The 18,422-nt window shown below is 56.5% G+C and overlaps 1 protein-coding gene across 1 annotated transcript in view; it reads left to right on the top strand.

Moving 5' to 3' along the window:
• FAM53B (family with sequence similarity 53 member B) overlaps window positions 1–18,422 on the top strand; it is a 114,734-nt gene that overhangs the window by 85,148 nt on the left and 11,164 nt on the right. The window lies entirely within an intron of this gene.

Genomic DNA, 18,422 nt, shown 5'->3' with positions numbered 1-18,422 from the left:
GAGCTTTTTCCTTTCAGATAAGCCTCCCCCTCTTGAAACAGACACCAATGGCTAAGGGAGGTTAGCTTGATTGGGGGATTGGGGACATTTATACTGGGGAGATAGAGGCTAGAAACTGGTTATCAGTAGAAGAAATGGTTTCTTATCTGGAATAAGGGAGATAAGAAAGGGGAGGCATGAGGTAGAGAAAGAGCAATGCCTTGGGAATTCAGTGAACTAGTGTTTGAATCTTGGCCTCACCACTCTCTAGCCAGGTCACCGCTCTGAGCCTCAGGTTCTTCATTTGGCAAACAGGGTTGATAACTTACTTTACGGGGTTGGCGTGAAGATCACACACCAGAGGGTGTGTAGAGGGCCAAAGGGTGTAGCGCATCTAGCACGTCCGGCCACACTGGATGCTCAGCAAATGGTAGCTACTGTCGTCAGTATCACCACCATCGTTGTTACTGTCATCATCACCACGAACGTCCTCACCATCTCCATCACGACTGCTACCACCATCACCTTCAATATCACCACTATCATCATCACCACCACCATCACCTTCAACATCACCGTCATCATCACCTTCAGTATCACCACCACCATCACCATCAGCTTCACCATCACCTTCATCACCACCATCAGCTTCTTCATCATCATCTAGCATGCAGAGTCCAATGAGAACACTTAGAAGATTGTCTCATGCCTAGCTCTCTGAATCTTAGTGGAATACACCTATCATCTCTTGTGTACTGCAGTGTGACCTGGGCTTCTGCCTCTTCAAGAAGGCTCTTTCTACCTTTGGCCTCTTCCAACTGGTAGAAAGTTCTTCCTCGTAGGGAGAGGTCTTCTTAGTTGCTGTCTTCTTAGCACTTACTCTGGGAGCAAGGCAGAGCCTCCAGTATCTTAAAATTATCCTACACTTAATTATATTACTAAGAATAAAATATTCTGGCTCCATTAGGGAGAAAAGTCGTCTGGTAGATAATTATGTCATCCGTGCGTGTCACCAAATCATCTTGTTATGACTTTAGCTCTTAATGCTATAAATACCTCCGTAGGTGGCTAGAGATCCGAGCACACAGCGGAGAGGGAGCTAGCCCGGGGAGAGGCCTGGGGGTCAACCCCACCTCTGTCGTTCACTAGCTGCACGATCCTGGGCAGGTTACTTCTTTGGGCCTCAGGGGTTTTTTTGGATTTGTTTTGGTTTTGGTTTGCTTTTCCTGAAAAATAGGGCTAACAATACCTGCCTCGTGGAGGCAGCGTGAGGTCTGGAGATACGTAGCATCATTTGTGGGACGAATATACATCCAGTAAGTGTTCGTTGCTTTTGGAGCCTGAAGGAAGAGGAGGAATGAAGTGCACACTTCCCAGCACGTGCCGGGGCAGGGCACGATGCTGTCAGGCCACGTTTGGGGGTGTGGGGGGCAGCTCTCTGGTCCTGAATCCTGCCGTCTTCCAGTTGGGCGCCGCGCACAGCAGGCGTCCTGCACACAGTTGTGCGAACACGGACCCAGGCTTACGGTGGAAGTTTGTTTAGAACTGGCATTGTCCACGTCTGTGCAGTTGTTGGGGGCTTGGCAGTGCCCCGTGGCGTGCTGTGGAGCAGAAGTATGTTGGGAGAGAGCTGCTGACTCACGTGGAGGCGGGGCTGCCGGGACCGCGCGTCCGGCTTCCCACCGCCGCCTTTGATGCCTGGGCCCGCGTGCCGGGCAGCGCCCTCTCCACCCGTCCCCCTATCTTGGTTGGTCAGGTGGGTGGTCAGAGGGTGCCAGGCCAGTCCAAGAACAGCACGGGGGCCTCTGCCGAGGTCGGTGTGCTGGTATCTCCTGAGACGACAGTGTTTTCCTCTAGGAAGACAACATGAGAACTTCCAGTAATCAGGGCTGGATTCCTCGCTCCCAGTTTTGAGGATGAAGAGATGCAGAAGGTATTAGCTGGCACCCCTAATTCTCAGAGCTTGAAGGGACCTTCATCTAATCCTGTCATTGCGCGTCTGGGGAAACTGAGGCCCAGAGAGGCGAGGCCCTTTGCCCAGGGTCACACAGTGAGTCAGTTGGTGACAGGGCGGCGACTAGCCCCTGGCCCTCTATCACTCTGTCGCCTGCCCTTCCCCACTTGGCACCTTCCCCAGCAGGCCTGCAGCTGTTCCTGCAAGTTGGCAGGACGGGGCTCTCCTCTCCCACTGGTTTCCTTCTGCCGCCCTGGCCCACACCCTGCGCCTCCAAGTGCCTCTCTTGTGGCAGGCACTTTCCACTGGCCTCCGGTGACGCTGCACATTCCTCAAGGGCTGGGATGCTGCCCTCTCTTCCCAGGGCCGCTTCCCACGATTGCTAATCCCGGCCAGGCCTCTTAGCGGCAAGAGGAGCCCTGAGCAGGCAGGGCGGGCACCCAGGTTCTGGTGGTGCGACTTTCAGCTCTGGGACCTCGGGCAACTTACTGAGCCTCTCTACGCCTGCTTGCTCCTCTGCAGAGTGAGGGTGAGAAGAGCACTTCGGGGCTCGCTGCTGGTTGGGGTGCAGCCGAGGGCTCTGCTGCTGCTGTTTTAGTGGGTTCTCTTTTCTGAAGCCTCATGACAATTATCCTTGAGGTCTCGCGGTCATGCTGCCAGGTGAGCTGGCCAGAGACCATTCTTGCCATTTCACAGGTGGGGGGCTGGAGGTGCTGAGGGGGGGAAGGGATGGTGGACGACTCTACAGCGGGTGGTGTAGAGCCCAGCCAGGACCCAGCAGGCTGATGCTCATCCACCCTCCCCCTGGTACCCACTCCCCCAGGCTTTCCTCTCCATGGAGCGTGTGGGCTCATGGGTGCTGGGCACGCTGGTCTGTGGGCAGCCACGCCCATCCATCCCTCTCACACTTGGGGGTTTCCTGCAAACGTCTCCAGAGCCTTCAGTATCTTTGCTTTCCAGAAGCTTCGATGCCCCCGGCGATCCCAGAGGGAGCGCCTTCTCAGGGAGGGGGAGTGTGCCGTGTTGCCCTGCAGAGGCAAGTGGATTTCGGCATCGGAGGGAAAACCGACAAGGCAGAAGTCCGGGGGGTGGCAGCCGGCTCACAGGCACGTCCCGTGCATTTCCTGTTGATGCTCTCTCACCCACACCCACTTCCTCTCCATCCCTCGCCCCACCCTGATGCCCTGCTGGCAAGTAGCTGAGTGCAGCTACCAATGCGCTCCGTGTTGGCCTCCCTGGCAGTCTGAGTGCTGCAGGGAACCCTGACCCCAGTACAGTCCCATCAAGGTCCAAAAGCTCTTGGCTCTGCGTCTCCCGGGAGGCCCGAGATCATCCTTGGCTCACCCCGGCTCTGCCCTCGGCACTTGCAGCCAGGGGCCGGGGCTCGGCCACACCCCAGCGGGGACGCTGGGCACGTACCCTCGGTCCACAACAGCGTGTGGGGACACGCGCTCACCCTCTCACAGCCGGCTCGGGAGTCAGGGCCCAGCACCTGGTGGGCCCTCCGCAGGCTGCCTTCCCGTCCTTCTCTCGCCTGTCCATCCGAAGGGCACCCCGTGAATCTGGGGCCTCCATCTGGAGGCCCTGAAGCGCTGGACTGTCGCGGTGCGGGGCTGGGAGCAGGAGAAACGGCCGAGGCCTGGGGGCCTGGGCAGCTGCTTGGAGGGAGGACCTGCAGTGGCTTTCCGCCAGCCATTCATTCCCGTCGCTGGGGCTCAGATTCCCCATTTCTACTAGTAAAGTCGAGTCTCTCAGGGAGGTGTACATTAAATGAGATGGTACCCCAGCCAAGTGCTCAGCAATCGCTGGCCCGAGACCTGGCCTCGAGCCCCCTTCAGCAGCCTCAGCCCTTCCCGACTGGACTCCTCAGAGGCTGGGCTGGTCTCCTCCTGCTCTGGGCCCCCAGGTGGGGCCCGGTGCCTGCCAGATGGGCCGTGTCACCCTGTCACGGTCCCTGGGGCTGATTCCAAGGGCGCCTGGGCACCTTGCATCCCGTGGATGTGGCCTCCCTTTAGACCCAGAGAGAACGGCCTCTGTGCCTTCACACTTTGGCTCTTTGCTTGTCACAGGCCCTCCTCCTGCAGTGGGGAAAAGACGCCCGTGGATCTCCCCAAACCCCTGGGCGTCCACCATGCCTGCTTCCGCCTTCTCTAAGCATATGAGTCACCCTGGTATTGCAGGCTGACGACTCAGAAAGAAGGGAAGTCGGAGTTCACGTGAGGGGGGTGGGTGCAGACTGGTCTCCCTGCAGCAGGAGGAGACTTGGGGGAAAAGAGCCATGGAGAGTGACTGACCATCGCCACCTGGGCTGGAGGGCAGGGATGCTGTGTCACCATAAACCCCTGCGTCCATGGCGAGCCCAACCTCATGCCTTCAGCCCTTGGCCTAAGGTCCCAAAGGCCCAGGGCTGGGAGCAAAAGAACCGAGGAAGGACATGGAGTTGGTGGCATGACAGTGGGAGAGCCCCGGTTTGGGGTAGCCAGTCAGAAAGGTTCCGTTCGTTCTGGGATTCCTTCTCCGCTTGGCTGGAGAGTTGCGTGTTTTTCCTCCCCTGTCCCGTCAGGCACTGAAGACCTGGGGAAGATGTTTGAACCTGTTGCAGGGCCATTGTCAGCACTGAAGCCGCAGTGGGAACACTCTTTAAGGCACCGAGCAAATGCCTAAGAGAAGGAAAACCGAGCTTCCAGAACAGGGAGAAACGCTGTGCTGTTGAGACTAGGGCAGTTTCTCAGCTTCGGCTGCGTTACATCTGGGACTTGATCATTCTTCATTGGAGGGAGAGGAGCTGCCGTGCCCTGGAGAATCCCTCCCTCTACCCACAGGTGCCCAAAGTTCCCCCTCCCCCAGGTTATGACAGTCACCTAGAGGCGACACTGTATAGGTGAGGCTACTGACGGGAATGAAAAAAAGATCTTGACCTCCCTGGTGGCTGCAGCCCCCGGGGCCCTGTTACATGTCTGGCCTCAGACAGGAAATCTTACTCTTCGGAACTGGGCAGTGGCAAAGGAGAGGTGCCTTTTCAGTGCCCACTCGGCTTAAGTGCCATGCAGGCTGGGTAGGGCTGGGCGGCAGGACATCCTGTTACCTGAAGACACAGGCAGCGCGGGGCCTGCTCCCCTGAGACGGGTTTGTTAGTTTTGTTCTCCGCGTCCCCGGGGAGAGGCCCCAGGAGCTGTGAAGGATGGTGACGCTGTCTGATGGCTTCTTGGCCCACTGCTCCTGCTGGCTCCCGGGCAGTGCCAGGGTCTCCCCTGATCCCCTCCAGGGAGGCCAGGCAAACAGGCATTTTGCCAGACAGCCGCCAGCAGTGTGCGCCACTGCTTTTCATCAGAAAAGGCGCCTGAGTCCCCTGCCAAAGCCCAGAGCCATCTCCCCCGTTAATCAGGATTTCAGGGTTCCCGGGAAGATCTTAGCAACTGCCTGGCACGAGCCCGGCTTGATTTCCCATCACCTGTCTGCCCTCAGAGCTGGCCCCGTCCTCTGCCCCTTCTGGGAGCGGGACTGGAAAGCACCCCTGGCCTCAGAGCCTGTCTCAGGGGCTGAGACTGCATCTCTCAGCAGGGCCCGAGGAGGCACTGGCTTGGAATTAGTGTTATTTTTATTATAATTCTCAATGTTCAGTTTTTTTTAAACTTGAAAGAGAAAAAGGAAGCTGGACCAGAGTCCCAGATATTCCCTTGAGGGAGACGTTGGGCGCTGGAGAGGTGAGGCCACGGAGCCGCGTTGCATGGAGGCGTCCAGGGAGCCCTGGGCTGGCTGTCTCTTTCTTTTTTTTTCTTTTTAATTTTATTTATTTATTTATTTATGGCTGTGTTGGGTCTTTGTTTCTGTGCGAGGGCTTTCTCTAGTTGTGGCAAGCGGGGGCCACTCCTCATCCCGGTGCGCGGGCCCCTCACCATCGCGGCCTCTCTTGTTGCGGAGCACAGGCTCCAGACGCGCAGGCTCAGTAATTGTGGCTCACGGGCCCGGTGGTTCCGCGGCATGTGGGATCTTCCCAGACCAGGGCTCGAACCCGTGTCCCCTGCATTGGCAGGCAGATTCTCAACCACTGCCCCACCAGGGAAGCCCTGGCCGTCTCTTTCTGCACGGAGGGCTCTGCCCAGCTCCTTGCGGGGCCACAGCGCGCCCTGGGGCTCCCCTGGTGAGAGCCAAGCCTGGTTCTTGTTCTGCTGCCGTGCCTGAGGCAGGGGGCCACTGCTGGGGTCCTCGCCTCGCAGGGCTGGCCTCTTCTCCCACCCACACGGCTCCTTTTCCTCTCATTCGAGGAAGAATGTGAGGGGCAGGCCCCACGGGTTCCGGGTACAGCGGGAGCCACCTCCACCCACTCGGGGGCAGACGCTCCGGGCTGTGTCGGGTCCCACGGCAGAGGGGCGGCACACACCACCCCCTCTGTCTCCCGGCCTCCCGACCAGGGGAGGCTCTGGCTGGAAAGGCCGGCGCAGGCTGCCTTCTTCTGCGTCCCTCCCCCATTCCCATCACGGCTGCCTGCCCTCTCAGGTCAAATTCTTGGGCCTCTCGGAGCTCTCCAGATGCCCTCTCCCACCGCCATCTGGGAAACCGGCATCCGCAGCTTCTCTGAGCAGCCCAGGGAGGTCGCCTCTGGCCTCCCTCTGCGGCAGCAACCTTTGAGCGGTGCCTTTCTGAGACGTTCTTCGGGGAGGACTTCGTTCAGTAGCTCAGATACCCGGGTAATTTGGAGAAGGGCTGCTGAATGCCGCGTAGGTCAGCTGGAATTAACACGCACTTTGTTGAAAGAACAGAGTTGCCACCCACATCTTCATCCACTGCTGGGCTAGGAGCTGTCCTGGAATTCTAAAGGGCACTGGAGGCGGGGGGTGGGGGCGGGGGGCACGGAGGACCCTCTGTCCCATTTCTGGGGGTTCTGACTTGCCCCCATGGAGCCAAAGCTCCTTGGCTTGCTGGCAGAGCTGCTGAGGGGTGCTGGCCACTTGGTAGTGCTGTGGTCAGTGGCCACAGTGCTGGCTGTCCCTGGGTGAGGCTGCGTGTCTGCCACGCACTGTGCTAGCCCAGCAGCTCTACAAGGTCACTCTCATTGCCACCACTTTCCAATTGAAACAGGCCTAGGGGGGCAGAGTGGCTGAGCCTTGGATAAACAGCTAGAAAGTGGCGAGGCCTGGGCCCCGTCTTCCCCAGACTACGACTGTCTCCATAGTCAGTGACCCCTGGCTGGCCAGCTTGCTGTCCGCTGGGCGTCCTGGGAGCAGGCATGGGACGGTGAATTTATCCCAGAGGCACGGCAGCCCCGTAGCAGGGCTGTAAAAGCTGCAGACCGGTCCGGTCCCACCCACACCAGGTTTGCCCTGTCTTCCTGAGCAGGTTCGGGGGCCTCTGGCACACGCAGGGAATGCTGGAATGTTCCAGAGACCCCAGGGGCCAGGCTCTTCTGGGGACTGATGCCGGAGGGGGCCCTTTCCTTCCAGAGGCCTTCTGCCTCTGAGGATGGGGTGACGGTCTGAAGGGGACCCATCCTCCCAGACTGCTAACCGCCCCCGGAAGAGTCCAGCATTCACAGTCAGGCCTTGTCTTCTGAGGCCTCCGTCTTCACTCCTCCCCAGGAGCAGCCTGGGAGGGACTGTGCTTTTAATTAGCCTAGTTTGGGAATGGCAGCTCTAAAGCCCTGGGAGGTGAATGCCGCTGCCTTGCTTTTGGAATCTGCTGCCAGTGGACACAATGTAGCTGTAGGAATGAAAACGAGGAAGAGAAAGGCCCATCGGCTTGGGTTTTTAATTGGCACCATCCTCCCGGCCCTGCGCCCGCCCGCCAGCCCTCCCGGGGCTCTGTTTGGGCGGCCAGGCCTGGGCTTCAAGTGATGGAGCCTTTCACAGCTTCAGACTGATTTAAGTGGCCCTGTATGGGTTCCCGCAGCCCTCGCTGAAAGAGCACGGCACCATCGCCATGCTGATAAACCCTGGGAAATTGATCAGCCACCTGCGAGTGGTGAATAGCGATAACCGCTGGGAGCCCTGCAAAGCGGCTGGGCCTCCCGTGGCCTCCCATGGCCTCCCATGGCCCCGAGGTCCTACGGGAGAGAAAGGCTATTTCTAAAGCTGCAATTAATTTTTTCCCCCAGTCAGTTGGAAGTTGCTCTCTTGTTTTCAGCTGGGTGAGTGGGGTGCTTAGTTCTGTGCGTCTCCGTTAACCGGAGCTCTCCGACCATTGATGTCTCCCTCGAGAGACAGAGTGAGGCTTTCTTTCTCATTGGCCAATCGAGGAACGGACTTTTTTGTTTGTGTTTTTGTGTGTGTGTGTCTCTCTCTCTCTCTTTCTTTCTCTAAGATCATCTCAAGCTAACAGTGAGAAAAAAGGCACATGTGAGCGATTCTGCCTCGACAGGTCCCACAATACCTTCAGGAATGTCAATTTTTCTTGCTTTCATGAAAACACCATGAGGTCTCACTTAGAGGGGACAATGGCAGAGATTAAAGAGGGAGACAGCGCGAGGGAAAACGGAAAGTAGAAAAGCAGTTCAGCCGGCTGCCGGAGAGCTTTGTGCTGCACTTTAAGGGAGTTTTGTTCTGGATTCCCCAATCCTGGTGGAACAATTTGGGGGAAGATTCTTAGCTCATACTTAGTTTTGCAGTGAGAACCCATTTTAAGTGCAGAAGAGAGAGGAGGCCGGCCTCCGCCCAGGTTTCTGTGAGTGTGTGTGTGTGGGTGGGTGGGTGTGTTTGGGGGGCTGCTGACCCACAGGGCTTCAGGGCCCTTGTTCCCTCTGGGGGCTTTGCGACCACAGGGCGTCAGGCTGGCTGCTGTCGCGCTGCGGGGGGCGCCTGCAAGCCTGCTGGGCTGCCAGCGTGGAGCAACCACCCCAGGCCGGTTCTCCTGCAGAGAGGACGTGCCAGGCTTGAGAAGGTGGCATCTGGGGCTGTCTGGGCTCTGCCAGGCAGCCCGTCTGTCGCGGCAGAATCACTCTGCCCGTCTACCCCCGCCCCCCTTGAAGCTGGCCTGCTTTGGCCACAACAGCCAGGAGAGACATTGGCACGAGAGGGGGACCCGTCACTGTGGATTTGTCCACAAGCGTGGCTCCGGCTTTCATCGCCTCTCATCTGGAGTCCCAGCCTCGTTAAGATCCCCTGACCTGCTTGCGCGGCCGATTGCTAATAAGCCCAGGCAGGGTCAGTGTCCTCGAGGCAGAGAGGAGATTGACTGCTCTCTGCCCTGAGCCCACTCGGAACAACCCCTGGCTTCGGTTGCAGTGACCCGCCAGGAGGGCCTCCACGGCTCATTTTCCCTCCTGGTTTGCAAGGCAGTGTGTGTGTGCACGTGAGCACGTTGCACACACATGTGCACGCCTGTGTGCCTGTGCCATTTTGTGCAGAGTGTGGCCTGAGGCTCCCACTCTCACTTGGTGACCTTGGCAGGCTCTTCGGGCCTCAGTTTCCTCATCTGTACAGTGGGAGCCCTGACACTTGCCTCCCAGGGGTTCTGGAGGAACCTGCACGTTGTAGGCGCCCAGGTCGGGGGAGTATGTTAGCAGCTCTCTTTGTCCTAATAAGACCCGCCTATCTGCTTGGAAGACACAGGGTGGAGACGGGGCCCTCTTCCTGTGGTCCGAGGGGCAGGGAGCCAGCCTGTCGGGGGTGGGCCGGCTCCGGGGCTGCTTTTCTCCTAAGGGCCTGGTGGTGGCTTCCGTGGGGATTTTAGAACCTTCTCTCCCGAGGCTCCCCTTTCTCAGTGAACCCGGGCTTCAGCTGAGGACACACACAGTCTGGCGGCTCCTTTTTGTGGTAGCCACTTGCAGATGGAAAGTGAGGGACTTCCTCGTGGGTTCTATGCATTTTCCAAATCATCAGACACTTTTACAAGAGAGAAGTAGGCTCATTTCCTGACTTGGGCTCAGCCAACGATGGTCTGAAGCTAGAGGCTGGGGCCCAGGCCCGGAAGCTGGTCTCCTGGCAATGGGCACCTCATTTGCCATCTCGGCTCCTTCACAGCTCGCCTCACCCGTCTGGACGAGGACAGCCACGAAGGGGTCGGAGTCAGATTGACCACACGATCGTTGGTCATTGCCGGAACTGCAGCATCTTGAAGTGATTGCAAGCTGGCGGAGCTGTGTGTGTCTGTGTGTGCGGTGTGCATGCACACACACGTGAACTAATTTACATCTAAGGGGAGGAAGGGAGCAAGGGCCGAGCTGGGACCCTTGGGAAGACGGCAGGTTCTGTGTGCACCCAGGCGTTGTCGCTGGGCCCTGGCTGGTTTCTCTTGTGGGTTTGCCTCCTCCTTGGCACTTGCAGCATTTCCCCTGACACGTCATCACCTGGGGTGACTCCGGGGAGCAGTTATACACTTGCGGCCTTTGCCCCTTGCTCCCATCTGGCTGAGGGCCTGGCCCACGTGGGGTCAGGCTGGGCACACCCTCCCTCTGGCCCCTGGCAGGGCTGCTGCCTTGCTGGCGTGTGCACCAGGGAGGCCGCGTCCTTTCCCACTGTCTCTCCTTCCTGCACTCGGGCCCTTGGTCTCAGGGTCAGACTGCCGGGGTTCAGATCCTCCCCACTTACTCCCTGTGTGGCCTTGGCAAGTTCCTGAGCCTCCAGTGATGGGAGTGCCCCCGTCCCTATTCAGGGGGTGTCGTGTGGGTTCAGTGGGACAACCCCGGGAAGCTCAGGGAACATGCTTAGTAGACGTTAGTTCTACTACCATCAGAGGCTCCACGGCTGCTAGGACATGAGAACAAACCCCCAGTAATGCCTTGACTTCGTTCCTGGAACAAGGCAGGATTCCAGGGGATGACAGGTGGAATTTACGGTAGCGCAACCTTGTGGGTCAGTTTTCTCTTTATGTGAAGAAATGTCTGGATGGAAGAATGATTTAGGGCTTCTCCGGGGCCTGCACATTCCTCGGGGCCATCTTGGAGCCCTTGCTGTCATAAGGGCCTTTGGCTTTTGTAGTTGGGAATTTTCACCAAGTAGTAGGCAAGCCTTGCTGGGGGTACTTGGGGGGTAGAAATTAGGTTGGGTTTCCACCCCGGATTCAGGCGTTTCTGGCGGCCATGAGGTGCGGAGTGACGGGTAAGGGCACAGACAGAGCCGGGGTTGAGCCTGGCCCACCACCGGCCCCGTGGGACTTTGCCCAGTTACCTGGGTCTCTCTGCCTGTACGCAGAGGTGCTGGCAGAGCCCGCCTCTCAGGATTAGATGATGAGATAATGGAGCGAGAGGTTCACCCAGCTTGGCCCCGGGCATCCGCCTCAGACGTATTCACTTGGGAAGTGACTGCGAGGGCTTCTAGATGCCTCGAGATGCCAGTGCTGCATTTGCATGTCCTGTCAAGCACTTAAACAGTAACGAACAAAAGGGAAAAAATAGAAAAGGAAAAAAATAAGCCTGTCGGGAAATTCAGTTTTGTTGAGGTGTGTCCCTGGGAAAGTCAAAGAAACAGGGACCCACCCTGGCCAGCCCTTCCGGAGCCTGCGGTCAGGCCTCCAAGTGGGAAGTGCATTCTGTCAGCACACTGAGGCCCTGAGCTGGGTCTTCCATGAGGTGGGCATCGTGATTCCATCCCGCCTCTAAGTGGAAACGGCTTATCCACACTCACTCAGAGCAGCACACACTCCGCTCTGGTATCTGTCTGGTGGCACAGGGCGTGATGCTCCAAGCCACACCTGTGCCGCTCAGGGCGTGCCCTGCACAGCCTCTCTGGCATCTCCAGTGCGCTTTGTGAAAATGTCTCCCAGGGACTTCCCTGGTGGTCCAGTGGCTAAGGCTTCGCGCTCCCAATGCAGGGGGCCTGGGTTCGATCCCTGGTCCGGGAACTAGATCCAGCATGTCGCAACTAAGAGCCGGCATGCTGCAACTAAGACCAGGTAAAGACGAATAAATAAATATTTTTTTTTAAAAAGTCTCCTGGGTGCCTGCTCCTGGCCTGGAATCTGGATCTCCTGCTGGGGTGGGCTTGGCCTGGTCCTGGTGGAGAATGCTGGGCCTGCTCCCCCTACCCCTCAGCCCAAGAGCCCCTGCACTAGGGGTTCCCTGACAGGGTTTCCCTGGGCAGCAGAGACTGAGGAGTCTTGGGCTGGCGGCCACAAGCATCCAGAGAAGTTCGCAAGCACCACGCGAGCTCCCAGGTCTTTGCAACCTCCCTGGCTCCCATGGTTGTCCCCTGTCGTCCCTCACTGCAGCTTGGAGGAACCGGGCTCCAAGGGGGATGAGACCTCAGGTCACCCCTGGGGCTCTGGACAGAGCTGGGACTCCATCCAGGGATCCTGGGCCTCTGCTAGGCCCCTACCTTGCTGCAGTGACGGATTTGGCTGGAGAGACGTGACTTACACAGGTGAGAGGACAGGCCATCCCAGGAAAAGTGCCTGGTGGGCAAGAGTCCGGGGTGAGCCCCCGACCCTGTCCTGTAACTGAGTGTCCGGGTTGCCTCCAGGTGAGATCGAGCCTCAGGAGAGGCAGTCCTCTAATGGGGCCTCCGGGGCTCGGGGGCACCAGAGCCCCACACGGTGTCCCTGCCACTCAGCCCTGGCTCTGCAGGAGGGACAGCCGAGCCCACAGAGGTGGAATGTGCCCAGGAATGTCCTGCCACACCCGCTGCCAGCGGGCACGTCTGTGGCCACCTGCCCTGCCCAGGCATGCTGGGACACGCTGGCGGAGCCCAGCTGCCCCTCCTCGCCCCCGCAGGACTCTGGTGTCCAGGACAGGCCAGCGCGGCCTCTCTTTTCCCCAGCTCGCCTGGGATTTCTGCTCTCACGGGTCACTTCCGGTTGGGGCAGCTGTGGGTGAAGGGCTCTCCCTCTGTGGCTTCTGCCTGAGCCCCTCGGGGCAGGGCCGGCCCTCCTCCCCCGCCTTGGTGCAGCTGGACACCGTAATGTGTGGAGATCCTGCTGAGCCGGGCCCTGTTATGATCTCCTTTCAGCCCCGTTACAGCCCCACAAGGGCAGTTTTATTTCTCCATTTTACAGATGGGGAAAGAGGAACCCGGGTTGCACAAGGAGGCTGAGGGAACACGTACGTAGTGGCAGAGGCAGGATTCCACCCCAAATGGATCAACCATTTTCAACTCTTCATTCAGCCACCCAACCCCGTTCCTCCAGGCATCAGAGATGCGGCCAGCAGACTTGTTCCCTGGCCGAGCCCTCCAGAACCCTGCCAGCCAGCCTGTGGGGCAGGGAGGCTCCAAGAGGGCTTTGTAGGGGCGGGGAGGGTGTTTTAGCTGAGCTGTGAGGGGAGAGAGACTTATCGAGGGGGTGATGGTCCTGGCTGAGGGAGGGCACCCCCAGGAGAGCTTAGTGCGTCCGGGGAGCCTGAGTGGGCAGGGAGGTTGCAGGCGAGGCAGGGTGGGGACAGGACACACCCAGTACATGACAGGCTGGAGCCTGGAGCCAGGTGACCACACGCCCTCAGGGGTGTCCTGGATACCACGCTGCCCTTGGGGCTTGCCTGTCGTCTCCCACCTTCTGCTCGAGGCTGCTGTGAGGTCCTTGGGGACCACCCTGTCTCAGGACAGAGGACAGGTGGAGGCCGCGAGGGGAGCAGGGTTTGCCTGAGGCCCTGGAGCTGCACCCAGACCCCGTGTTTGACGTCCCAGCGGGGCTCGCTCTCCCACGTGGGCCCAGTGCCTCCCTGGGGGAGCCGTCGCCCTTGGACCCTGACCTTGGACCAAGTCACAGAGCAAGGGAGTGGGGCTTGTGGCTTGTGACGTGGCCAGCTTTGTAGCCAATGAGGAGCCCCTGTGGATTGGCAGGGGAACCCCCCTTGATGCCGTGGAAGTGAGGGCAGCCAGACATTGTGTACTGGCCCTCTGGGGCCTCTTCCCAGTGGCCGTGCCATATCCCTGTCAGGGGACCTGGACAGACCAGGGTGCCCTGTGGGTGGTCCAGTCGATGGGGACAGGCCCCCTCGTTTGGAGCCTCCAGCCCATCCCTGTTCCCCGAGCCTGCCCTCCCAGTCTGGCTACATCGTCGGGCTCCGAGCGCGAGTGCTGTCTGGGACTGGCCAGGGTCCTGGCTCCCAGGAGTTGAGGGGTGCTGGGATTATCCTAAGACGGTTGGTGTAGGCTCTCTTGGCCTTGGGTTTCCCTGGAGTTCAGCCTGATAGTGGCAAGTTTTACTTGGATTTTCCAGTATTTGGCCTTGGGAGATGGCCGAGGTCCCAGACAGCAGACATGGGGACGTGCCTTTCTTTCTCCTCTCCGGCCCTCTGGCCTGGGCCGGTTAGCTGGGAATCAGTGCTAAGTGGCCATTGCTGTGAAGCCCACTTCTCCAGTGCCGTTGATGTCAATGTGGACGCAGGAGCCAGTGGTGTGGGTTGGATCCCGGCTATGCAGGTGGACTCTGGGCCCTGCTCGGACACTGTCCTCCCTAAAGTCAGGGGCCGGGGGCTTGGAGGTGCAGAGCTTGGAAGGGGTGGAACCAAACCAGAGAGGGTGGGAGTGAGGCCAGGGCACCTGGTGGTCCTTTCCAGCGGGAGGGGAGCACTTTGTCCATTGAGAGGGTCAGTCTGTAAGGGGCCTGGGGACTGTTGGCTCTAGGAGTTGCCCGTGCCGAGGCCTGTTGGAGCAGATAAATCAGTCGTGTTTCCACAGTGTTTGCCTGCCTTTCTTTGTGATTTGTATTTTATCGTTAAGGAGGGGAGAAGAGATCCTCCCCTCCCCCCCGCACCAAATAGAAAGGAAATCCAGCTGAATCTGACACTTTGAGCTTACTCTCTGCTTTTCGTGTGTTCACCAGGTGTGGAAATATGCTGACAGGTGGAAGCGGGGGCTCTGTGTTCACACGCCCCACAACTGCAGACACCTGGCCCACACGCCCGTCCTCGGCGTGTGTCCTGACGCTCCCTCGGCACCGAGCCTCTCGCAGACATGCGGGGGCTGTTCCCCCTGACTGTTTCTGACAAGCAGCCCCCTTGCCCTGCCTTGGGGCAGGGCCGGGCAGCTGCTCTGAATGGCGGGCAACGGCCCATTTGGGCAAGGTGGGCACAGTCCAAGAGACGGGCCTTGTTTGGGGAAAGCTGGGGTTTGGGGCGCAAAGCAGCCCCAGCCCCGCCTTGGGTCACCCACAAGGCCCAGCAGTGTTCTCCCCTGGAGCGAAGACCCCAGGCCAGCCTCCACCAGGCAGGTGGGGAGCCCTGCAAACCTCTAGAACAGCGAGATGTTTCCCAGGGATTTCCCCCTGCCTGTGTTTGTGAGCCCGCCTACCAGCCCCCAGGAAAAGGCCCGCACAGCCGACTGCCCACAGGCAGATGTCTGGCACATGTGTGGCCCGTTTGCCGTTCAAGGGTTGGGCCTTCCTGATGTTTTCACGTCTTGTGCTCGTGTGAAACTCAGATTTAATTTGGTGATTATTAAATGCAGGAACCCGGTAGAGGGGTTTTTTTTTTTGTCTGCACAGTTTTGCAAAGTGCCATTTTTTTTGTGATGCATAAGCCTTGTTCCTGCCAATAGGAGAAAAGGAAAGTCAAAAAGAACTTTGGTGGAGAAACATTACAATGATTTAATATGGAGATGGTTTGGGAGGGGGACTTCTTTTTTTGAAAATCGGAGTGACCATTTCAGTAAGATTTTCTGGCCTGTGAGTCATCCACTTCTTCATTCCTAGCTTAGAGTGTCCTTTCCTTTTAAAATAAACACACACACATATTTTTTGATAGTACATTCACATGTTCAAAAATTAAAACAGTATACAGGGAAAGTCTTACTCCCATCCCTCCCATCCCCCGTGGCCTCAGGTTAACTCCTTATTTGTTTCCTGTGATCCTTCTAGAAATCCTTTATAAAAATACAAGCAAATAAGAAGGTTCTTGTTTTATTCTCCTTTCATATATGAAAGATAGCATGCTAACATCTAGCTTTCTACACCTTGCTGCCTTAAATAATAGACCCTGGAATTGTTTCGGTGTCAGAGCCGAGCCGCTGCCGCCTTTTTTCCAGCACAGGAGGGTCTGTTGTGTGGACGTGCCCCACTTTTCATTCCCAGGCCCCGGCTGCGGACTCCCAAGCCGGGGGCAGTCCTCTCAGCTGTGAACTGCGTTGCCTGTGGGTCCTCTCAGACTTGCAGGTGTACCCTCTGTGGGCACATCCTGCCACTAGCGTGGCGGGTTGCAGGTTGTACGCACTTGTCATCTGGGAGGATATTGCCCAGGTGACACTGAGGGGGGCCCGCACCGCCGACGGGTGCCCCAGGTGGTCCGTTTCCCCACCGCCGCCTCGACAGTTTCTCGTCAAACGTGGATTTTGCCAACCGGATAGGTGAAAGATGGTTTCTCTGTGTCATTTTAGTTAGCATTTTTCTAATCAGTTGAGCATCTTAATAGTTAAAGGTCATTCGTATGTCCTCTGCTGTATTCATTTGCCCTTAAAAAAAATTGAGGTGTCGCTCTTTTTCTCGATTCTATATTAGATTAGTTTTTGCCTTGCTGTGAGTTGCAAATGTTTACTTCTAATTTGTTCTTTGTGTTTTGACTTTGCTTTTGGCATTCTTTAACAGCTTTATAATTCACATGCTATGCAATTCACCCATTTAAAGCAAACAATTTTAGTGGTTTTTAGTATGTTCACAGAATTGTGCAATCATCACCACAGTCAATTTTGGAATATTTTCATCTTCCCCCCGCCAAAAAACCTCATACCCATTGCCAGTCACTATTCACCCTTAGCCACCCCAGCCTCAGGCAGCCACTAATCTACTTTCTGTCTCTCTGGATCTGCCTGTTCTGGGTATTTCATATAAATGGAGTCATACAGTAATGTGGTCTCTCGTTGACTGGCTTCTTTCACTGAGCAGCATAATGTTTTCAAGGTTCATCCATGTTGTAGCATGTGTCAGTAACTCCATTCCTTTTTTTTTTTTTAAATTTATATTTTTGGTGGCATTGGGTCTTTGTTGCTGCGCGTGGGCTTTCTTTAGTTGCGGCGAGCAGGGGCTACCCTTCTTTACAGTATGCGTGCTTCTCACTGCGGTGGCTTCTCTTGTTGCGGAGCATGGGCTCTGGGCGTACGGGCCTCGGTAGTTGTGGCACGCGGGCTCAGTAGTTGTGGCTCACGGGCTCTGGAGCTCAGGCTCAGTAGTTGTGGCGCACGGGCCCAGTTGCTCCGCGGCATGTGGGATCTTCCTGGACCAGGAATCGAACCTGTGTCCCCTGCATTGGCAGGAGGATTCTTAACCACTGTGCCACCAGGGAAGTCCCTCCATTCCTTTTTATGGCCGAAAAATATTCCTACCACATTTTATTTATCCATTTGCTAATTGGTGGACATTTGGGTTGTTCCCTCTTTTTGGATATTATGAATAATACTGCTGTGAATGTTGACATGCGTGTTTTTGTACGGGCATGTGTTTTCATTTCTCTTGGGTATATACCTAGGGGTGGAATTGCTAGGTCCTGTGGTAACTCTGTGTTTAACATTTTGAGAAACTGCCGGTCTGTTTTCCAAAGCGACTGCACAATTTTACAATCCCACCAGTGCTTTTAGCATTTTTTGACGTGTATACATTTTTTATCAAATTTATTAATTCTTTCTTTTATGGCTCTGAATGTTGGATTTTAGAAAGCCTATAAAGGAATTCTCCTATGTTTCCTTCTAGTGTTTTTATGGTTTTATATTGCAGTATTTGGTCTATGTGGAGCTTCTCCCGTATGTGGTATGAATATGGAGCCAACATTTTTTTTTCTCTTTTTTAATATGTCTACCCACTGGTCTCCCTACCAGCTATTGAAAATTCCATCTTTTTCTCTCTGCTTTGAGATTCCACCTTTATCATATGCTAACCTGGGGCTATTTCAGAACATTCTCTTCTATCTCATTAGTCTCTGTGTGTCCTCATATAGTAGTATACTCCTAATTTTGAGGCTCTGTAGTATGTTTTAGCATCTGGTAAGACAAGTCTCTCCTAATTGTTCTTCGCAGAGGCTTCCTGATTATTCTCATCTGTTTATTTTCCCAGTGAAAACTGGAGAATCAGCTTGTCTTGCGATGGGGGGCGGGCAGCTGGAGCTGTTGCAGATGGGGATTGTGTTAGACTTCTGAATTAACTTGGGGAGAATTCACACCTGTTTGAGGTCGAGTCTTCCCGTCCACAGACAGGATGTCTATTTGTTCAAGCCCACGTTTGTGTTCTATAAGGTTGTCTTCCTATCTCTTTTCTCTCTCTCTCGTATTTTTATTCCTAGAGATTTCACCTTTCGTGTTGCTGGCATGTCTTCTGGCTCCTTTGAAAGCAGGTTTTGGTTAAAAAGGACAGTGGGTTTGACCATCTAGAGTATAGATTCTGTTCCCAAAGCCGAGCCCCTGACCCCTTGGCCGTGCAGTGCTATCCACGGAGAGCCACGGGCCCCCCACCTTAGCCTGAGCACGGCGCGGTGGGCGCAGCGGGGAGGAGGGAGCTCCAGTTTGCCAAGCGCCTCCTTGGCCTCCTACATGGTCTCAATGCAATTAACCCTCCAGACAATTCTGTGACTTCGTTTGGGGCTCATATTAGCCTCATTGTACAAATGAGAGACTGAGGCTGAGAAGTTTCAGGACTTCCCAGG

This window comes from Eschrichtius robustus, chromosome 7, assembly GCF_028021215.1.
Source record: "Eschrichtius robustus isolate mEscRob2 chromosome 7, mEscRob2.pri, whole genome shotgun sequence".
NCBI classification, from domain to species: Eukaryota; Metazoa; Chordata; class Mammalia; order Artiodactyla; family Eschrichtiidae; genus Eschrichtius; species Eschrichtius robustus.
Note: the sequence above shows the minus strand (reverse complement) of the source record. Positions and strands in the feature narration are given on the sequence as shown.